General features: G+C 32.6%; 1 long non-coding RNA gene across 2 annotated transcripts; it reads right to left on the bottom strand.

Moving 5' to 3' along the window:
- Positions 1 to 4,465: 4,465 nt before the first annotated feature.
- LOC117106372 lies at positions 4,466 to 9,213 on the bottom strand. Of its 2 annotated transcripts, none has more exons than XR_004445052.1 (3): positions 8,290 to 9,213; positions 7,579 to 7,734; positions 4,466 to 7,407 (listed from the first exon to the last, which is right to left on the bottom strand). It is a non-coding gene; the product is annotated as an uncharacterized LOC117106372 (long non-coding RNA). The 2 variants fall into 2 exon arrangements; XR_004445053.1 differs by having other exon boundaries at positions 7,579 to 7,822.
- Positions 9,214 to 14,264: the final 5,051 nt, after the last annotated feature.

Raw genomic sequence — 14,264 nt, forward strand, 5'->3', positions numbered from 1 at the left:
AACTCCTCGACTCGTGAAAAAAAAAAGTTGAAACTAAAAACCAGTACATCTAATAATTGCTGTTTCCTGTTTTGTTTCATTGTCTAGGTACGTGGCCAAGATACAAAAACACGAATAGATCGGTCAATAATAGTTTATACATTTTCGAAATGCAGCAGAAATGCTGTAGGTAAACAAAATTATAAAGGGACGAATTTCGACGACCCATCAAAATCCAACAAGCGCAATAGGCGCGCTAATTCGAGTCTTTGTCAAGCAGGCCTAGGCCCCTCACCTACCATAATCTGATTCCAATTCTGGCCTAACTGCCTATAAACATAAGACGAGTTTGAATATTACACAGGGCCTGACCTGTGGCATTTAATGGTAAGATTATGTGCTATGGATTTAAATATTCGGATCTAATTCATAAAAGTAATATACTATTGATAATGAAAGTTTTTGTATCTTCTCTGTTTTTATTTATTTTTTATTTATTTTATTCCTTCCAGCTGTAGAAACATTACCATATAGAAATTGAAAGAGAACTGCGGAGAGGCAAAGGCGGTGACAACTACTATCACCAAAGGCGTGCCTCTCCAACTCCTACTTCCAATACAGACATAAAGAGACTGAAACCGATCATTCCCTTACAAAAAAATGTTTTAAGAACTTTTATAGACCTTCTATACAGGCTAATCAATTTCTACAGAAATTAGTATATTCTATAAAATTGTTTTATAGAGGAACTAGTTTCTATAGAATTCTATAACATTCTATAATACACATATTTAATGTAATTTCTATGATTTTAATTTTTTTTTTGTTTCATTCAATATTTTATTGACACATTCGTGTCTGACCAGTGTAGTCCTACCAACATGTTTTATATCTTTCATATTCTATAGAAATTCTATAGAATATTCTATACAAGGGGTATGACAAGTTCTCTATAATAAAACTATAAAATTTCTATATTTATTCTATAAAAAATTATAGTCCTTACCTGTATTATTTTTAAAGTATTATATACATTTTATAGGGAATATCTCTATAGGAATATATAAAATATATATAGAGTATAACATATAAGAAATTTCAAAATAAATATACTTTTTTATATTATATTCTGTAGAACTATATAATATTCTAAACACAGTCATTTTAAAAATTGTAACTTTTAATAGTCTATATAAAATATATTTAAAAAGTGGAAACGTTTATATTCTGTTAAATTGTTTCTCTATAGGAAGTATATATAAAATGTATACGAACGCTATGGAAATGTTTATCTGTAAATAAAATATTACAAATTATTTTGAAAATTATAACTATAAAAAAAATATGTATAGAATATATATATCAAATATATTTAAACTCTATGAAAAAGTTCTGTAACCGCTACATTGGTAGCTTAATGGAAACTTTAGGGAGGGGGCGGGGCTGTAGTCCCCTAAATTTATCCCTCACCTATTCACCTAACAACAATGCAGGGTTGACAGCAAAATGTTATCAACAGCCTCACCTGTTTACTGTGACAGCCCACCCACCAACCATTTAAAGTTAGTGTCGAATTGCACAAATCTGATTGGTCACTTCATCAAGTGATCAAACAGCTGATTTGAATTGTCACCTTATGTAGAGCCAACGGAAGCGGTAGTATTTTAATTTTTCTCTGGACTTTCATGATGTTAGGCAGTTATAAACATACTCCTTGGAAGTATATTAGCATTATTCAATATCTTAGTGGGAAGAGTTGGTTTTGTTTTATTACTTTAGTTAATGTTGTTTACTACTCTAGCAGACACGCTAATCCCCTAGGCCTACTAGCAGTAGGCCGGCCTAGCCTTGGGCCTAGGCCTAGTAGTAGTTGTAAAGTAAGTAGTAGGCCTCATACTAGGCCTAGTAGTAGTAGATGAAGGCTTCAATGAAGAGGCCTAGTCTAGCCTAAGGCCTAGCAAGGCATAGCTATGCCTTGCTGTACGGTTATACTAGCCCGCTGTACAGAGACAGAACTGAGTTTCTCTGTTCTCTCCAGGCAACCATCTATCCTCATTGAGGATATAGGCATAGGGCTAGGCCTCGAGCCAAGCTGTAATTTAATTGCCCCATAGTCTAGCAATGCCATAAGAAACGTGGTAAATTGCATTTATTAGGCCGTGCCCTCACTAATGTTAATGATGCTTTAATAAAATAATGGGTTTAAAGTTAACCGGGGCGGAGGGGGTGTAAAGAATTGTATCATTATTTGCAGAAAGTTAATTTAATCTCTAGGCCTATACTAACATAAATGGTGATTTTATTTCAGGATACAAGTCTTCTGTAATTGAAAACTCTATCCGGTCAACTCAACCTTGTAGTAGGAAAGCGTTAATGATAATACTGACGTATCAGTGAAGGAACAGAAAATTACCTGACATTTTAAGGTGAATATACGTTAATGTTTTGTTTACGTTTTATGTTTATTGTCCTATACTATTATTAACAACATGCTATAGATGATGCTCTAGTTACATGATATTAATCAAATAATCAAATTTAATGTATATTAGGGCTATATAGGCCTAAAGGGATATTGAAATTGTAATGTAGGCCTGTGCTGTTTTGAGAACTAAAAAAACTGGAACTGATAATTTTCTTTTCATTACAAAAGAAGTAACTGCTAGTCTCTTATTAGCTACAAATATGTATATTACTCCTATTTCTATACAGTAATTCCAAAAGGATATACAGTAATACATTTAATAGAGGTTTCTATAATATACGCTCTATATACTGTATAAGTCGACCATTATTATTCTTTTTAAAAGATTTTGTTTTGTTATATCTTTCAGCAAGAGTGAAACTCTGAAAAATGTTAGTACAAGTCACTGTGATTCAATATTTCAAACTAGATTTGTTCAACGGCATAATTCATACTAATTTAGCTTGCAATATCACAAAGAATGCTGGTTTATGCACACCTGTAACACAAATGGTTCTTCAATATTGTTTTATATCATAAACTCTTGTGATACTTTGATACATGATAGGACTACATTATGGAAAAAAATGCTTATTTAAATAGGATTGTACAGTAAAGCAAAGAACTGTAGATAAGCTTTGAATTTAAGGTACTGTTAAACGATTCTATAGTTTAACAGTAAGACATAAGCAAAACGATATGTGAAGGTGTATCTAGTAAATGAGACCCTAGGGAAGTAATGTACCTACCGTATGATGTTTGTTGGTGTTTTTAAGTTAATTAGTTAATTAAAGCCATTGTTTCTAATTTGCTACAAGGAATTGAGACCGTGGAAAGTTATGCCAATAAAGACAAGTTGGAACTGGGATGTGACCAATTAAAGACCAGTTGGAACTGATACCATTGAAAATCAATTGGAATTGGGGCCAGTTGAAGACCAGTTGAATTGTCCAAAAAACACACAACACCCACATTTTTTTTTATAGAATACACAAATTTCCTATAGAAATTCAATTTATATACACTTTCTATACAATTGTATTGAATTTCTTTTCACATATTGAATGTATTTTTTTATAGTTTTTTTCTATAAAATGTTTTTAGATTTATAAGAGGTTTTTATAAAATTGTTTATAGTTTTTCTATAGTTTTTAAAAGTTTTTTATATAAAATTTTCATAGACTTTTTATAGTGTTTTAATATATTTTTATAGTTTTTTTAATAGACTTTCTATAGATTTTTAAGTCTTTCATTAGAGTTTAAATAGATATTTAATAGAATTTTTATAGATTTTTAATCGAGTTTTAATCGATTTTTAATAGAGTTTTTATAGATTTGTAAGTGTTTATACATTTATAAAAGGTTTTTTTAAAAATTGTTTATAGATTTTCTGTAGTTTTGAAAGGTTTTTATATAAAATTTTTATAGACTTTCTATAGAGTGTGAATAGAATTTCTTAGATTTTTAATAGAATTTTTATAGATTCTTTTAATAGAGTTTTATTATATTTTTAATAGAGTTTAGTAGATTTTAATAGAGTTTTAATATAGTTTTTATAGTGGGCTTCTATAGCTATTTCTATAGTATTTTTTATTGATTTTCTAAACAATATATATACTATAGACATTCTATAGTTTTTTTGGGATAGAATTCTGTATACTTTTTTTGTATGGGTTGCACACACACACACACACACCCCTGACACAAAAATTAATAAAGTAAGCCAATAAGAACCAAATAAAATTCCCCCTAACTCCCCCATCAATAAAAAAAAAATTCGGAATGATAATTATTTAGTTTACAATCAAATGTTAAAAACAATGTTATTATGATAGTAGTACTGTACTTAGAAAATAAGCTTAACACAGACCAAAAATATCGCACATTAAAAAAAAATAAATTCAACAAATATCGTAATTAAATCTAAACATTTAGGCAAGTACAATAAAATTATATTAAAAAAAAAAAAAAAAAAAAAAAAAAAAAAAAAAAAAAAAAAAAAAAAAAAAAAAAAAAAAAAAATCAAAATTTTATTTTACAATTAGATGTGTTAAAAAAAATTATTGTAATTGCATTAGTATAAAAATAATACAGTATTAAAAATAAATAAACTTAACATAGACCTACTAAATATTCCAAATTTAACAATAGGTGGACAGAAATCTTAACAGTTGAGCAAGTGCCATCAAGTTATTTTTAAAAAGTTCATAATATATTTATTTTTATATAAAAAATAAAAGAAGAATATAATTTCAAGAGGATTGAGTTTGAACAGCTCTTAGCTACAGAACGTATGAACCATAGCATTTTGAACGATTTGGAAGCCACATTTTCTACTTCCTTATTCCAAGATAAATAAAACTAAATCATAGCATCAAGAATATTTACATGTTTTACGTTTTTGAGACATTGATCATTTAATGAATATTCCAATATGTTTGGATTACGCCGAAAAGCAATTGACAAAACTTGATATTTACTGAAGTTTAATTCCGACTATCTTTGTAAACGATTTTGTCTTGTAAAATATATATATCATTCACCGAATAAGTGCACCTAGAGATAAAAGTATCGTCAGCATACTGTAATTGTTTGTTGTTGAATTACGATATAAGTCACTCACGTAAATGTTTAACAAAATATGCTCAGGCTTGATCCTTGTGGAATTCCTCATGAAAGCATAGTCCAAGAAGAGCATTTCCCTTGATAAACAACGCATTGTAGTCTATTTTTAAAGCTAACTCCTTCCCATAAATGATCCTAATCAACCTAGAATATTACCTATAATTTCTTTTTATTATTTATGCAATATGTTTATTCCCAATTACTCTATTCACAATTACCTCACCCGATCTAGAACTCATATTCACATATCTTCCCTCAACAATAATTATTTTCAACATAACATTAGAAATTCAGGGCATTCAATGATGAACAATCTCCCACCGCCAATTTTTAATGATATTCTCTTAGAACATTTCTTAAAGAAAATCAAACTACACCTAATTTCAAACTATTAAACTATTTTATCCTCAGTCATATTTCGATTTGTTCTGTATTTAAATGAACTACAGTCGTTATGTATTTACTTACAGTATTTATTTTTTCTTTTTTTATTTATTATTTATTTGTTTTTTCCTTTGATTTCGTTTTTACGATTGTTCCAACTTTTATTTACTTTATGGCATGTCCAGCACAAGACCTTTATCTTCTTTGGATTATGCCTTCTTCCATAGCTTGTTTTCGTCTTTATCTTATATCATATTGCATTGTATATTTTGTGTGTTCTATGGAAGTAAATAAATGTCTTTTAAAATGAAAAAAATAAAAATAAATGAACTCCGTCCATTTGTTTCATCTTTCCCCTAAGGATTGTATACGATATCAAATCAAAAGCATGAGATTAGTCAAAGGAAACCACGTCTATCCGTCAATCAAGATTAAGAGTCCACGACGTAATTGCCTCTGCAAGTAGTGTATTGCAAGATTTCATTTTTGTAAAAACAATTTGCCAGCTATACATATAAGGTCATATTCGTTAAGATGGTAAATTAGATCGTCCTCAACAAGACTATCAAACATGTATTGCAAAACAGTGACGTCAAGGCGACAGGCCTGCAATTTTTCAATTGTTGCTTGTCTTTTTTTAATAAATTGATACGATGTTCGCCTGTTTACACGCTAGTTCACCACTCAACAGGCTATAATTAAAACTATCGGCAAGGAGACGACTGATAGTAAAGGCACACAGTCGCAGCATCATGCATGTTACTCTGTCAAGACATTTGACCTTTTGACTGAAGGTATTTAAAGCCCCCTTCCAGGAAATGTTTGATCTCTTAGAAAAATCTGATTTTTATAATGTTATAAAGATATCTAAATATAATACAGAATTGCTAGTTTAATTGGATTTAGACATTCCTAAACATGTAAACAAATGTGAAATAAGGCTGAACTTTTTAAATAAAAATAAACACGAATGAATTTTTATGTTTGATTTTGTGATAGGTCTGCAAAGAAATACAGTAGGCGCCATAAACATTAGCCTGGAAACAATGCTAGGCCATATTTTTGAGCATTTTTTTAGAAAGAAATTGGCGGTTAATAAAGATATGCTCTGAGTGCTATTGTTATTATTGTTATTATTAGGCCTTAAAATTGTTTGTTTGCTGTCACATTGTAAATATTTAAGTGAAGGGCGGGTGGAAAAAAGTTTTTTTTTTTGTTTTCTTTAAAAGGAAGATTAACAAAATGGTCTGTATAGAGGTTTGTAAAAGATGAGGGGTGGGATAAAAAAGGTTTGTTTTTTTTTTGTTTTTTTTTTAAATGTAGAAATTGAAAATATGTACACTATAGGTCTCCTTGCAATTTGGGGCTTATTTTTTGTGGCTTGGGATTGAAGACGGATCTGTAATTGCCGTGAGACACATGAATATAATATACTACTGCACTATGTATAAGGTCAAGCTAACCAGCTTCATTTACTTATTAAATGTATTGACATTGATCCTGTTGGTATCTCAGCACTTGTGTATGATTTGCGTTAAGTATGTTTTTATTTAATTTTATGTGTAAGTTAGAATTCTAATGAATTAATTAATAAATGCACATGCAAACAAAAAATGCACAAACTTCCTTCAATTTTTTTAAGCACTTTTATTGTGAACAAATATACTAGTATGGAACAGTGAATGTATGTTGACATTTAAACAAACAACTCTGTGATAGGGTGAATCCATCATATTTCATCTTGCAGCACTCATCACTTATGACGCTAGTGCGACGTCGGGCTTTCCTTCCCCATCACAAATGGGCTGGACGACTTTGTATTTTATGACAAGTTCCTACGACCTTGATCCGTTTTCTTCGCCACAATAACAGCAGGTTAATTGGTTGCCGACTTGTCCTGAGTAGAATGCAAACTCTATGTGGTTTGCGCAATTAACACCTCTGCATACAAAGACCTACAAATAAAAGTATAGTTTTGGTGTATAAAGGTTTGCATGGTTTAACAATAAATCCGCCAAAATGGCTTATGGGACAGTGTCCTTTTATTCCATGAAACAACACAAAACAACTCTATATTTTTTATGTCATTGTCTTCTCCCAAATTTCTTAAAATCTAAGCAGCTTACCTTCTTGTATAGTCGTACTCCTTAACAGCCACCTCAAGGTCCATTAACTGTTGTATAGATATCTTCTTCGGCTTCATGCAATAAACAACACGTGGCTTGTTGCACTCCATGCAGCGAATGAAGGTCCTGGCCCTCTGTGCAAAAAACATGCCTGTACTGGATCCATTTAAACAACAATTATTACAATTTGTAGAATAACTGTAATGTTTCTGTTTGGTATTCCTTTCTTTAACTCAATGTACATCTGACAGATAAAATTTCAATACTTTAAACTCAGCCGAACATTTATAAAAATACTTGTTATGTCCTGTGAATAGATTTATTTTTCTGACTTTAAAAATTGAATATTGAAAGTAAAAAAGGTCAGACTGAAAAAATGGCCTAGGCATACGCCGAATGTCAACCGCCGTCGCTGATCTAAAACTCTGAACACAGAAGTCACTGCATCGTTAGCACGAAAAAAAGCCTAGGTCTATGCAACAGTGTAGGCCTAGGTCTATTACTAGGCCTAGGCTTAAGTGTTTTTTTAACGATACATGAGAGGCAAGTTCATTGTTATCTTAGATTAGGCCTAGGCCAAGAGGTCTATGCCAAGAGGCGTACGATTCGTAAAGAAGGAGAGGAGGCGGTATTCAACGCCTAAGCAGGACAGAAAATAAATTGTGAAAAATCATTAAAATTAAATTAATATAAATAAATTACTGTACTCACCATCACCACATTTCTTGGATGGTAGCGCTCTACGCCCACTACCTTCAAATAGCATAGAAAATGCATTTTGCTGTTGGTTGACTTGTGCTTCCAATACAGACATTAATATAATAGAATTGTACATGCGACATCGATAGCGATTGCATGACAACAACTTCAACATGCTCGATTTCATGCCATGGTCCGTTTAAATCAGCGGCTATGAAAACATCTCCAAGAACTCCAGCGTCCATTTTTAAAGAATTGAAAGCATCTAAGGAAGTCATCGTCGTTTTAAAACGAGAAACACTAACCATACTTTAACTTTCTCCTTAAACAAGTTACAAAGAGCAACAACCGACATTTTGACACCTTGCGTAGGCCTAGTCATAGTAGTATTACAGTACCAACAAAGAGTTTGGTACGAACCACGAGGTAAGAAAAGTTTAGAATTAACCAAGCGTGAAACGGTCGAAACGGGCGTGCTATAAAACCAGCGGTCGTGTAAAATCAAAATCCCTGTCGAAAAAAATGGTCTTTTTAACTTAAAAAAAAACCCTTACGAAAAAAACAAATCCCCGCCCCTCATTTTTAGAAATTTAGGGGCGGCGGATGACGGCGAACAAGTTTTTTTTAGGCCTTATTGTTGTTTTCGTTGTCGTTACCTGATATTATTTAAAAGATAGTATTTAAAAAAAATAAGGTGTCAAGCATGATTAAATTTAGCTATACCTTCATTCAAATGATGGATACAATAAAGAATATGCACTTGCTTTTCTTGCTTATATCTTTAATATACTCAGTGCACTTGACCCTAAACAATTATCTGGTCAAACCGGTTAATTTTCACGAACAGCTTTAATATTTCAGCTCCTGTCATTTCACAGTCCATTTCTTTAATTTCCAATTATTGCATTGAACATTGAGATTTATCTTCAGAAAAGAAAGTTGCTGTCGCTGTGCCTATTATAAAAAGGCCCCCTTCTATTTATGTAACTACTGCCTAATTTTAATTATGCCATCCATGTTATCGTTACCATTGTCGTTATTATTATTGTCGTTATTATTATTATTATTATTATTATTATTATTATTATTATTATTATTATTATTATTATTATTATTATTAGTGGTAGTGGTAGTGGTAGTGGTAGTGGTAGTGGTGGTAGTAGTAGTAGTAGTAGTAGTAGTAGTAGTAGTAGTAGTAGTAGTAGTAGTAGTAGTAGTAGTAGTAGTAGTAGTAGTAGTAGTAGTAGTAGTAGTAGTAGTAGTAGTAGTAGTAGTAAGTAGGAGGACCAGCAGCAGCAGCAGCAGTAGCAGTAGTATTAGTAGTAGTAGTAGTAGTAGTAGTAGTAGTAGTAGTAGTAGTAGTAGTATTGGCTTTTCTCAGCAGTACTGGGAAAAGGCATTGTTTTTTCTGGTTTTTTTTTTTTCTTTCTTTCTTTTTCCCTGCATATATTTTTCATGTCTTTTTGCACAATTTTTTTCTGACCGTCACTTTGGTCACTTCCCATGCCTAGAATTTTCCCGTGCTTTGCCGAAGCATAGATAATATATCAATGATGTGCCTCCTAATATTTAGTGTCAATCTATGATAGGGTGTGCGTCTGAGGATCAATTAAACTGATTTAAGGTCAAACAGTCTACCCCTGATATTTTAAAAACCGGTCCGTTGATCTGAATGAACCTTACAGGAATGTTTAATCAAGTTATAAGGAAGAAATTGGTATGTGTTAATGACGATCCAGTAAAAGGTGTACATTTGAGGGTCTTTTCAATTTTTGAGGACCCAGACCTAGATATCTGTTTAAAAAAAAGTCAATAGGTCTAAATGAAACGTTCTGTAATACACTGTAAAGGTCTTGTAAAAATATGATTAAATTTTTGTGACGATCCGTAGTATGGTGTGGATCTGAGGACCATTTAAAGGAAAACCTCCCAGACCACATATTTCGAAAATGGATCAACTGAACCGAATGAAACATTCAGTAAAGGTTTAACCAAGTTAAAAGGAAGAAATTATTATGTACTGACGACGAATCAGTCAAGGGTGTAATAGGAAGGTCATTTCAATTTTTGAGGACCTAGACCTGAATATCTCTTTAAAAAAATAAATGGTTATAATTTAAAAGGTCAAGTAAAGAAATGATTAATATTTTTAGAGTGTAGATCTGAGGACCATTGAAAGAAAAACGTCCCAGACCAAATTATTTCGAAAACGGATCAACTAATCTGAATGAAACATTCGGGAAAAGTTTAACCAAGTTACAAGAAAGATAGTATTATGTGTATGCAATCAGTCAAAGGTGAATATTGGCGGGTCATTTAAATTCTTGAGATCCCAGACATAAATATCTATAAAAAGTTTTTAATGGGTGTAAATGTAACTTTCTATAATAGTTTGTAAAGGTCGAGTAAAGAAATGACTGAAGTTTTGTGATGATCTTGTGTAGGGTAGATGCGAAGCACCCAGCGCTTGTGTCAAGCAGCTATATTGCTCACATATATATGCTGCATTCTCCTTCCCTATTGGTTGTTGGTTGTCCACTAATGCATTTTACTTTAATTATTGGCTTAAAGTTTTGTATCGTGATGTGTATTTATTTTGAACACTTGTTTTTTAGCTACCTACCTAATTTTCTCTAAGCACCTCCATTTGCTTTTCTTGTGGGAATATTGACTCTATCTCCCTGTGTGTGTGTTTACTCTTGTTTACAGTAACCTGGCCTAGCTGGTCTATTGTTTCTGATTGATATGGTAATTAGCTTGTTCTCAATCTGTGCTGGTTTCATTCATCCTTTCCCCATTTTGTCTACTTGATTGACATGGTAATAAACTTCCTTGTTCAATTAGTGTGTTTTATTCATGTTAGCCTAACGGCTATTACTTATATTGCTAAGGAGATTCTTGACTTGATGTGTTTTCCAGCAAACTTATTCCTGATTTTGATGACATTAATTCCTTAGGTTTACTTTAAATGCGTGGTAAACGTAGTGGTCGACACTGTCGTCCTCGTCCAATTAACAAGATATTTAGTCTAAGGCATTTGAATTCTCATTCTGCTGGTAATAAAACCTGGTATATTTGTGACTATGTGATTGAGCATTCAGTAGATTCAATGGTCATTACTGAGTCATAACTTCCTAAATGATTCTAACACTTGCGGTGGGGGGATTTTTATTCTGTCTAGGAACCATCTCAAAAATTTTGCCCTTCGATCTACAGTCTGAATTTGTGACTTTTGAGCATGCCATCATCACTGATGCCTCTCGAAAATCCTTCTTTGTCGTCATTTATCGTCCTACGCCATCTAGGAGAAACCACTTCACTTCCAAATTTGAGTGTGAATTTGAAGAATTCATTGAGCAGGTTCATCTGCTACCTGGTAAGTTGTTTTATTTGGAGATTTTAACGTCCACTTTGACTGCCCATAAAAACGCATGTTGCTACTATTAATGCCCACCTTTCATCGGCTGGTCTTGTTCAGCTTGTTATTAAATCCACACATGATGCTGGACACACTTTAAATCCTCTTATTGTCAGGTCTCATGATGTTCAACTTGTTGATGTCTTTATCCATCAGAACTATCACTCTGACCAATCTGTTTTTTGTGCTAATATTGACTTTACTAAGCCGGAAGTTGCTCCCAAAACTATTTCTTATCGCCTTTTAGGTATAATAGACCATGAGAAGATTTAGCTTGACTTGACCTCCGATTTTTCACCCTTATTGGCTGGTGATGATTCTGCGAATGACATGACTATTGGTTTTTCGTCTGCCTTATCTAAATGTCTCAACCAAGCTGCACCCATGATAACCAGGATCCTGCATGGTATAATGAAGAGATTGTGAAGGCACGTCGTTATTGAAAAAGTATCAATGATTCAGCCTAATGCTTATTTTACTTCGAACAAACTTTTTGAAAACTTGCAGTAGGCGTATCATCCACTCCATAGTACAGAAACAGCATTACTAAAGGTGTATACTGACATTGCTGTCTTGATTGATAAACATTGAGGTGTCTTGTTGGTCTTGTGCGATTTGTCAGCTGTGTTTGACACGGTTGACAATAAGAACTTTACTTATCGTCCAAATATTTCTTTTGGATTTTCAGGATATGTCCTAAGGTGGTTTGAATTCTATCTCACCAACCGGAGTTGTCGTGTCTGTGTCGATGATAATTACTCGGATCCACACTTATTTACATTTGGGGTTCCACAAGGGTCGGTAGTGGGTCCTGCTCTATTTAGCCTATATATCGGTCCGCTTAGAGACATCATCAGGCGTCATTGTATTAAATATTATTTTTATGCTGATATGCAACTGTATCTGGATTTAGATCATTCTAATATCCCTCTTCTGTTGATCAGGCTTTGGATAGGCTTAGGTTATGTATCAAGGATATTAAGATTTGGATGGCTAAGACTATGCTTAAACTTAATGACAATTATACTGAATTCATTGTATGTGGTTCCAAGAGGAACTTAGAGCTTGATCACGTTAGACAGGCTCCTCTGACACTCTGTCTGTAATCTTGGGGTCACATTTGATTCCGCGCTGTCAATGTCTATTTAAGTTTAGTAAATCGACCAAGTACCATATACGTAACTTATGGAGGATTTGCAAATTTATCGACTATGACACCTGTCAAGCAGCAGTTCGTGCATTTGTTTTATCTAAAATTGATTACTGCAATTCATTGTACTCTGAGTTGTCTGTAACAGATTCTCTAAAATTACAGAAGTTGCAGGATTCTGCTGCACATCTAATTTTTAACATTTGATCCTCTCATACTCACACATCACATCTTCTCCGTGAACTTCACTGGCTGCCTTTTAAGCAAAGGGTTTATTTCAAATTAATGCTTCTTGTTTTCTAGTTACTGTTTGGCCTATGTCTACAAAATATTTCTGACGTTTTAAAGCAAATTCGTACCAGATCAGCTTTGAATGTTAATTTCCATCAACCTATCTTTAAAAAGCGTATTGGTAACAAATCTTTTCCGTGCAAGGCGCCACTCATCTGAAATAACCTTACAGTGCAAATTCGATCTTCACCATCTGTGGCTGTCTTTAGGTCTAACTTAAAGACTAATTAACTAACTAATTATCAAATTTTTATTCTCATTTTATTTATTGTTGCATTATTTATTTATGATTCCAAACTTTTCCACTGCTTCTTTTGATTTATTTACTTGGTCTGTGCTTTGGTTAGGCAATGATCACGGCTGCTTGTAGGTTGTGAGGTGCCTAAATATGTGGGGTTAAGCGCTTCGTATCTGCAAAGAAAGGCGCTTTACAAATGTTCTGATTTGATTGGATTGGATTGGATAGGGTATGAATATGAGGACCCGTTAAAGGAAAACGTCCCAGACCAGATATTTCAAAAAAGGATCAACTGATCCAAATAAAATTTTCGGGAAAATTTAACCCAAGTTACAAGGAAGATATTTTTATGTGTACGGAACGATCCAGGTTAGGGTGTAAATTTGAGGATCATTAATTTTAAATCCTTACGTCCCAGTTATAGATGAATAAAAATGACACTTAGCAGAATAGTTTTTCATGGTAAAATGAAGAAATGTGGTGACGATCCGCAGTAGGGTGTGGATATGAGGGCCATTTAAAGATCTTTTGTTGACAATTGATTAAATTATTTCAACGCAATTTGTTTTTTTTACTTACTACCTTTTAACGACTTTTCTTTTTGTTGCAATTTAAACTTCATTTCTCATAAAAGCAATGGGGGAATGCCCTTATAGGGCTGTTGTTCAAACAGACATAGTAAGTCTAGTTATTATTATTATTATTATTATTATTATTATTATTATTTATTGATATTTTTTGTTCTTATTTTTATTATTTTCTTTATGAAGATGGTTCTCGTCCTTTTTTTTTATTAGCTACTGTCTAGTGACATTAAATCTTAGGCAGATTTTTTGGCCAAACCATTCAGATTTTAATTTTGCCTTTATAAAAAAAGAGAGAAATTGTTC

The sequence above is a fragment of the Anneissia japonica genome, unplaced genomic scaffold, assembly GCF_011630105.1.
Source record: "Anneissia japonica isolate Jap-2015-1 unplaced genomic scaffold, ASM1163010v1 scaffold288007_len99971_cov104, whole genome shotgun sequence".
Classification (NCBI taxonomy): Eukaryota; Metazoa; Echinodermata; class Crinoidea; order Comatulida; family Comatulidae; genus Anneissia; species Anneissia japonica.